Source organism: Balaenoptera musculus, chromosome 3 (assembly GCF_009873245.2).
Source record: "Balaenoptera musculus isolate JJ_BM4_2016_0621 chromosome 3, mBalMus1.pri.v3, whole genome shotgun sequence".
NCBI classification, from domain to species: Eukaryota; Metazoa; Chordata; class Mammalia; order Artiodactyla; family Balaenopteridae; genus Balaenoptera; species Balaenoptera musculus.
This window is the reverse complement of record NC_045787.1, coordinates 152,747,666-152,757,162: the sequence shown is the minus strand read 5'-3', so window position 1 is coordinate 152,757,162 and position 9,497 is coordinate 152,747,666. Positions and strand designations below refer to the sequence as shown.

At 42.4% G+C, this 9,497-nt stretch overlaps 1 non-coding gene across 1 annotated transcript; it reads right to left on the bottom strand.

The window, feature by feature from the left end:
- Positions 1-274: 274 nt before the first annotated feature.
- LOC118893680 lies at positions 275-381 on the bottom strand. Its single transcript, XR_005019538.1, has one exon. It is a non-coding gene; the product is annotated as a U6 spliceosomal RNA (small nuclear RNA).
- Between the last annotated feature and the right edge of the window lie 9,116 nt (positions 382-9,497).

Genomic DNA, 9,497 nt, shown 5'->3' with positions numbered 1-9,497 from the left:
TTTCAGATGTTTGACTCTAATGTGTATTGACATGGCTTTCTTCAGGTTTATCTTATTTAGAGTTGTTTCTTACATCTAGATGTATGTTTTTTGCCAAGTATGGGGATTTTTCAGCCATTATTTCTTCAAATACTTTTCAGTCCCATTCCTTCTCCTCTCCTGGGACTCTGATGTTATAGTCCCACATGTCCCTGAAGCTCTGTTCTTTTTTTTCCTTCTGTATTTTCTCTCTGTTATTTCAATTGGGTAATATATGTCATTCTATCTTTTTTTTTTTAATATGGAGCACTTGAGGAATTTGCACGTCATCCTTGCACAGGGGCCATGCTAATCTTCCCTGTATCATTCCAATTTTAGTATATGTGTTGCTGAAGTGAGCATTATATCATTCTATCTTTAAGTCAACTGATTTAATTGATTCTTTCCCCTATCCTCTCCAATCTGCTATTAAGCCCATCCATTGAGGTTTTTGTTGCTATTGTTATTGTATATTTTAGTTATAAAATTTTGCACTTAGTTCTCCTTTATATCTTCTATTTCTTTGCTGAGGCTTCCTATTTTCTCATTTGTTTCAAGCATATTCATAATTTGCACACTGCAGCATTTTTATGAAGGCTGCTTTAAATTTCTTGTCAGATAATTCTAACATCCATGTCATCTTGGTGTCGGTGTCCGTTGATTGGCTTTTCTCACTCGTGTTGAGATTTTATTGTTTCTTGGTGTGATGAATGATTTTCTGTTGAAACTTGGATGTTTTGGTGATTATGCTATAGGGCTCTGGATCTTATCTAAATATTGTATTTTAGCAGATTGCCTCTGACACTACTCCAGTGGGGAAGGGAATGCTGCCTCATTAATACCAAGTGGGGTAAAAGTTCAGGTTCTCCACTCAGCCTCCACTGACACCCAGGTTGGAGAAGGGGCTCCTTGTTACTGCTGGGCAGGGATGGGAGTTCAAGCTCCTTACTAAGCCTCCAATGAACCACCCTGCCAGGAGGGCAAGGATTACCTCATTACTGCAACCCACATCTGATCCCTTGAGGAGGCGGCCTCATTACTGCTGAGCAGTTGTTAAATTCCTGACCCTCCCTCAGGCCTCCTCTGACAACACCCCAACAAGGAGGCAAAGGTGTGCCCTGTTACTGCTGAAATGGAGGTGGAAGTCCAGGCTCCCCATGTGGTCTCCACTGACAAGCAGGGTGTTGGGGTGGCAATGCTTTGTTTTCACCCAACAAGGATAGAAGTCCTGGCTCCTCACTTGGTCTTCTCTGCCACGAAGCTTCTGATGGGGGCATAGATCGAGCTATCTCATTACAGTCTGGCAAGAATGAAGTCTAGGCTTTCTTCACAGCCTTTAATGATGGAGGTGGGGGTGAGGCCATCATTTTTTTTCTGTGGAGTTTGGCTGAAGTAAGGGGTTATTGTCTAAAAGTTTTCTGTCTTGCTAGGCTGTCTCTTTCTGGTCCTTTGGCCACAGAGAGCAGGCTTTGTTTAGTCTTTTAGTCGGTCTGCTTTTATCTCTCCACCTTTCAGAGTCTTCTTACATCTGTTTTATAAATAACTTCCAGGAGTTTTAGTTGTACTTAGCAGGAGGAGTAGGGAAAATTATATCTACTCCATCTTTCCAGAAGCAGACTGGAAGACTGTTTTAATATTGTCAAATGTATTTTACATTCCTACCAGCAATGTACAGGGTTGCATTTTTCTCCATGTCCATACTAACACTTGTTTTCTGTTTTTTCGATCATAGCCATTCTAATAGGTGTAAAGTGATATCTCATTGTGATTTTTATTTGCATTTCCCTTATGATTACTGATATTAAGCATCTTTCCATGTGCTTACTGGTCATTTATATATCTTCTTTGGATAAATGTCTATTCAAGTCTTTTGCTTATTTTTGAATTGGGTTGTTTGGGGGTTTTGTTATTGAATTTTAGGAGTTCTCCATACGTTCTGGATATCAATCTTTTATCAAACCAGTGCTTGCAAATATTTTCTCCCATCCCATTACTTTTTTACTTTGTTGGTGGTATCCTTTGATGCATAAAAGTTTTTAATTCTGATGAAATCTAATTTGTCCATTTTTTTCTTTTGTTGCCTGTTCCTTTGGTCTCATATCCAAGAAATCATTACCAAATCCCATGTCATGAAAATTCTCCCTATGTTTTCATCTAAGAGTTTTATAGTTGGGAGTTCCCTGGTGGTCTAGTGGTTAGGAATCTTTGCTTCCACTGCTGTGACCCAGGTTCAATTCCTGGTCAGGGAACTGAGATCCCACAAGCCATGCAGCCAAAAAAATAAATAAGAGTTTTACAGTTTTAGTTCTTACATTTAGGTCTTTTATCCATTTTGACTTAATTTTTGCCTATGTTAAGTAAGGGTAGAGTTCATTCTTTTTCATGTTGATATCCAATTTTCCCAGCACCATTTCACAACACTACTGAAAAGACTGCCCTTTCCCCAATTGAATGGTCTTGGCAACATTGTCAAAAATAACTTTTTTAAAAGACTGAAATCATGAATTCATAAAAATATAAAATAAATACATTTAAAATATTTAATTTAACTCATTGACTAATGATAAAATAGATAAGATGTTACAACCAGTTTAAAGGAGAATTCAAAGGACAGAGACATACATAGAGCATGAAATGAATCTACAAATAGATATAAAATTGACCTTTTTTAGGGGTGTATGTATTAGTTTCTTACTGCTGCTGTCACAAATTTACTGGCTTAAAACAACAAATTTATTATCTTACAATTCCAGAGGTCAAGAAGTCTAAAATGGGTGGGCAGGTCTTTTTCCCTCTGGAGGCTCTAGGGGAGAATCTATTTCCTGCCTTTTCCGCTTAGGCAGGTTGCCTTCATTCTTTGGCTCATGCCTGTGCATCACTCCAACCTCAGCTTCCATTGTCATGTCTCCTTCTCTAACACTGACCCTACCAGTCAAAAGGACCCTTATGATTACATTGGGCCCTCCTGGATAATTCAGGAGACTCTCCTCATCTCAAGATCATTAACTTATCACATCTGCAAAACCGCTTCGGCTATGGAAAGTAACACATTCACAGGTTACAAGGATTAGGACATGAACATTTGGGGGGGCATTATTCTGCCTACCAAAATGGGGAGTCAATTGTTCCTTCCATCATAAAGAATTAATTTGCATATGTACAGATTAAAATCATTTGCATTGCTATTGGTTATCTTTAATTTACAAAATTATAAAATAGCACAAAGACAATGAAAGGCGCAGACACAGGAGGTAATAATCCAGAAGGTAGTGCTTAGTTTTCTATCCCACTCCAAAGCATAGTTTTCCATTGAAGATACCCAATAATTCTTTTGGCCCATTTCAAAGTCTTTCACAGTTTGTACTGATTCTCTAATCTGTTTTATCACTTTATTTCTGTTTCAAGTTCTTTCCTCATTGATAACCTCTATATGCCTTATCATGCTTTCTGCTCTATTCTCCTTTGAGCTCCTTTTAATTTTGTGTTCATTTCTGATTTTGTATTTTCTTCTGCTTCTCTCCTAACTTCTACCAGGCCCTAATGTCCACTGACTATCGGCCCATCTCTTCCTCTTGTCTGGCTTTTTCTTTCCTAAGGTCTTAAATTTCTGCTTTTCTGTCTTTCTTCAAAGCTGCAAATACTTCATTGAGGTATTGTTATTATTATTAATATATGTTGTAAGGTTAGGGTACAATTTTCCCCCTCCTTCAGCAGCATTTTTTCTGATGTATTTTCTTCATCTGCAGAATAATTCTGTTGTCCCTTTTCAGGATTTTCCTTATGGTATTCTTATGAATGTGCTGCAATACCTATTATGTTGCTGATATTTAGGTGAGTTCTATTTTCTTGGACTAGCTATTAGCAGGGGAGTCCTGGGTGTTAGTGGGATTGGGGGGACATGGCTCCAGGGCTCCCTCCTCTGTGACTACAAAGGACAGTTTCTTTCACCTATATCTCTGCAGAGCCAGGCCACCAGACTAGAAGGGCTCCCCCAAGCTCACAAATACAACTAAACAACACACTCCCAGATAACCAATGGGTCAAAGAAGGAATTGAAAGTAAAATCAGAAAGTACTTCGAGATGAATAAAAATGAAGACACAACATACCACAACTTATGGTATGCAGCTAAAGCATGCTTAGAGGGAAATGTATACCTATTACTGCCTATATTAAGAAAGAAGAAAGATCTAAAATCAATAACCTAATGGTTTACATTAAGACACTGGAAAAAGGAGAGCAAACCATCCTAAGGAAGGGTGTCTTCCCAGCCTCTGAGCTCCTTCAGTTCCTTCACCAGCAGCTGCTGTTTCCAAGGGATACTGAGCCTGCCTTCCAGAGATCTACTCTTTCTCCAAAGCAGTTATCCCTAGGTTGGCCACATCTGGGCCTCCTCCAGGCCCATCCACATCTTCTCTCAACCTCCTCCAGCTGATTTTCAATCTTTATCACAGCAGCTTCTCCTCAGGGTGAGGCCTTCTCTTTCTAGGACCTGCTCGTTAGACTCTTCCCCACTCCCCCTGCTTCTCTGTCAGTCCTAGTGCTCCACTGTGAGAGCTTTTGGTCACAGTTAAATGCAGTTTGAGGCTTGGCGCTTTCTTCTTGTTCTTGGAGGGACAGTGGTCTTGAAGAAGGATCTTACTTCCCTGTTCAGGGATTGAACCTAGCTGCCAGTCTACCAGGGGCTAGAGGCTAGAAACAAAGTTCCCTGATTCTTACCCCATTTGAAAGCAAAAATGTTTCAAGGAGGCAAAAACTGAAAAACAGGTACAAAGTTTATTATTTAGAGACAGAGCACAACATATGGGAGAGCACACAGAGAAACAGTTTATTTATTTAAAGCAGAAATACACACCCGGAGAGGAGTGCGAGCGTCCTGAATGAAGAGTGCGTATGAAGAGGTGATTTAAATCACTTATATAGGACAGCTCTTCTGGGTCTTTTTTTACATTTGGCCAATTATCTTGTTTCTTTTTTTCACACCTGACTAGTCTTAGGACCCTCTCCAAGATGCCTGCACAACTCTTTTCTAAGATGGATCCCACTGCAGAGGCCTATGGGTGTATGTCCATACATATTATGGGGTGGCACCACCTCCCTTTCTGATCCCCAAGGAGCCTTCCTGCACATGTGCAGACAGGGAAGTTTTCCTTGACCCCAGGGGTGGGCACCTTATCTCTTTACTTTAGCAGAGCTCAGCTTCTGCCACTAGCTTTGTCCTTGGAGAGTCTGGGTGAGAACAAAGCTTCAATTTTACTCCACCTGACAAACACCAGCTGTCTGGCCCAGGGGCCCATCTATCTCCTACCTCACTCAGTCTCCTAGATTCACCGAAGGTGGAGCTTTGTTTTGTTATTGGGGGATGGGGGAAAGTTCAGGGTCTACACTGTTCTGCATGGTTTTTAGGACAAAAAGTGTGAAGGTCTGAACCCTCAGAATGGGAGAAAATATTTGCAAACGAATCAACGGACGAAGGATTAATCTCCAAAAAATATAAATAGCTCATGCAGCTCAATATTAAGAAAACAAAAAACCCAATCCAAAAATGGGCAGAAGACCTAAATAGACATTTCTCCAAAGAAATTATACAGATTATACCAACAAACACATGAAAGAATGCTCAACATCACTAATCATGAGAGAAATGCAAATCAAAACTACAATGAGGTATCACCTCACACCAGTTAGAATGGGCATCATCAGAAAATCTACAAACAACAAATGCTGGAGAGGGTGTGGAGAAAAGGGAACCCTCTTGCACTGTTGGTGGGAATGTAAATTGATACAGCCACTATGGAGAACAGTATGGAGGTTCCTTAAAAAACTAAAAATAGAATTACCATATGATCCAGCAATCCCACTACTGGGCATATACCCAGAGAAAACCATAATCAAAAAGACACATGCACCCCAATGTTCATTGCAGCACTATTTACAATAGCCAGGTCATGGAAGCAACCTAAATGCCCATCGACAGACGAATGGATAAAGAAGATGTGGTACATATATACAATGGAATATTACTCAGCCATAAAAAAAGAATAAAATTGAGTCATTTGTTGAAATGTGGATGGACCTAGAGTCTGTCATACAGAGTGAAGTAAGTCAGAAAGAGAAAAACAAATATCGTATATTAACGCATGTATGTGGAACCTAGAAAAATGGTACAGATGAACCGGTTTGCAGGGCAGAAGTTGAGACACAGACGTAGAGAACAAACGTATGGACACCAAGGGGGGGAAACCACGGTGGGGTGGGGATGGTGGTGTGCTGAATTGGGCAATTGGGATTGACATGTATACACTGATGTGTATAAAATTGATGACTAATTAGAACCTGCAGTATAAAAAACAAAACAAAACAAAAAAAAACCTGGGCCCTGCAGTGAAAGCACCAAGTCCTAATCTCTGGACCACCAGAGAATTCCCTATAACCTCTCATTTATTTATGGCAAATCAAGGTTTTTTCTTTTTTTTCTTTTTTTTTAATTTTAAAAGTCCACTAAGTGTATACTCATAAAAGAAATCATTTCTGGAGTAATAAATGTTCTGAACAGCTCAAAATAAATAAATAAAGCTAAAGTGAGCCCCCCCCCAAAAAAAAAGTGTGAAGGTCTGGAACTAAGCTGCTGCCAAACTCCTGCCTGAGCCCCTGCAGGTGTTCCAAGGAGCTTTATCACCACATAACTCAGTCTTGACCACAGCTCATGTGAGAGGGAACAGGGGGCTGTCCCAGCCCATGGTATTGGGGGTACCCTAGGTTACACTAACATGGCTCCCACACCAAGGAACAGAGGCTACTGTCCCCCTGCATGCTCAATGCCACATTTTTACTGGGATTATTGAGCCAGAGTGCAATACTTCAGTTAAGTTCTGATGCCAACCACCAAGAACTAGCATCAGATTCCACAAGCCTTTCCTTACTTCAGACACAAGCTGGCTACAAATTTGGGGGTTCTCATGACCCCCTCAGTTTCAGTAATTTACTAGAATGACTCAGATCTCAGGAAAGCACTAGACTTATAGCTTTATTATAAAGGATACAAATCAGGATCAGCCAAATGAAGAGACACATAAAACAAGGTCTGGGAGAGGCTCAAATGCAGAGCTTCCATAGCCTTTCTCCTGGAATCAGGACATATTACCCTCCTGTCACATCAAGGTGTTCACCAACCAGGAAGTTCACCTGAACTTCAGCGTCCAGAGTTTTTACTGGGGTTTCATTACATAGGGATGGTTGACTGAATCATTGGCCATGTGATTAAACTCAGTCTCCAGCCCCTCTTCCATCCCCGGAGGTTGGGAGTTTGGGCTAATATCCCATGGCTCAAAGCCCCAATTCCATGGTCTTCCTGCCATGACCAGCCCATCCTGAGTCATCTTTTTTTTTTTTACGTTTTTGTTTGTTTGTTTTTTATTTTGGCTGCATTGGGTCTTCGTTGCTGCACGCGGGCTTTCTCTAGTTGCGGCAAGCAGGGGCTACTCTTCATTTCAGTGCCCAGGCTTCTCATTGTGGTGGCTTCTCTTGTTGCAGAGCACAGGCTCTAGGTGCGCAGGCTTCAGTAGTTGCAAAGTGTGGGCTCAGTAGTTGCGGCGCACGAGCTTAGTTGCTCCACGGCATGTGGGATCTTCCCGGACCAAGGCTCAAACCCATGTCCCCTGCATTGGCAGGCAGATTCTTAACCACTGTGCCACCAGGGAAGTCCCCTGAGTCATCTTATTAGCATAAACTCAGGTGTGGTTCAAGGGTCACCATTAATAACAAAGACTCTCCTGTCATTTGGAAAATTTCAAGAGTTTAGAAGCTTCATCCCAGAAACCCAAGACAAAAACCAGACAAATTCTTTATCATAGAACATAAGGGCTACCAGATAAGTGTGCCCAAGACAGTGAGAAACTGAAACCTGTCTTCAGAGCAGTCAAGGGGACCAAGAAAGAAGGCCTGGGAAAGAGAGGATGGCAGACCAGAGAGCTGTGTCCATAAGAAGCTACAAGGGACTTATTCCTCTGGGCTCAGAAGAACAGGCAATTCCAGGCCCAGGAAACAGGCTGGTCACTAGGAGAAAATGTCCCTCCTACTTGAACCCCTCTGAGACAACAGTGGACTAGCATGTAAGCCAGTGGCTGCCATCTCTGGGCTCCCATGTGATGGGAGGCTAGAAAAGACCCTTCTTTAGGAAAGGAACCAGGTGACCTCTAAGGATCACTGAAACTCACAGGGGTCCCGCACAGTGCCCAGACCTCAATGCACACTCAGTAAACGTTTTGTTAGTCTGTGCTAACCTGCCCCTCCAGCTTTTGGAGTAATGGGGGAGGGTGGAGTAATGAGGGAGCCACTGTTGTATACAACAGGATGCAGCATCAAAATTGCATTATCTGCAAAAGCCCCTCTGAGCAGAGCTCACTGGCCATCTTTCCTCCTCACACCTCCTCTTGCCATGGTCTGGGTCTACTCTCTTCTTCTCCCACAGTATCAGCCTCTTATCCTCAAATTCCTGTACACAACCCCAAATGAGGCTCCAGGACAACCTCTACTCAACTATGAACTCACTAAGCTGAACCGTAAGCAAAACACCAAGGACCCTTAGTCTCTGCCCTCAGCAGCACAGAAAGGAAGATTTGACCCCTCCTCTTTCAACACACCTGGGTCTGTTCTTAGCAGGGCCCCCACTGCAAGGGTGGGCTAGGGTGAGGTGTTTCCTCCCACTTTACCAGCCAGACCAGAGACAAATAACACCATCCTCCCAGGGGCTCTTCTGTCTGTCCTTCTGCTGCTCACCCGGCCTGGTTTCTTGGGTACTTGCTCTGGACTTGCTCGCCGTGCACAAGCTGATTGGAATTCTGCTCCACGATGCCCCCTCTCTTGGTCCCCTGCCTGTCAAGTCCCCACCTGTGGTATCCTCAGAGTCTGTCCTTCTCTTCCTGTGTCTATGATTTTCACACTCTCCTTAGGTGCTCCTACCCAGTCCTATGGCTTCGCATCCTACCCAAATGCTAAAGACCTCTATTTTCTGCCCAGGTCCCTCTCCCATCTGTAGATGGACATACAGGAACTTTTAACTGTGGTTTCCTCTGGGGAGAAGTTCCAGGAGTTTGGGATGGGAAGAACATCCTTTTTACTTTACTCATTCCCTACTACTTGAATATTTCACGATTCTGTGGTTTGCCATCTATGAAGGTTAGTGTTATGTATCAACTTGGCTAAGCTGTAGTATCCAGTTATTCAACCCAACACTAATTGAGATATTGCTGTGAAAATATTTTGCAGATATGATTCACTTCTACAAGCAAGTGACTTTAAGTAAAGGGGATTATCCTTGATAACCTGGACGGGCCTCATCCAATCGGATGGAAGTCTTTAGAGTAAAACTGAAGTTTCCCTGAGGAAGAAATTCTGCCTGTGGATGCGGTGTCAGCTCCTCCCTGATGGTTGCAGCCTGCCGTTCCTCACAGCCTGCCCTACAGATTTCAGACTTGCCTA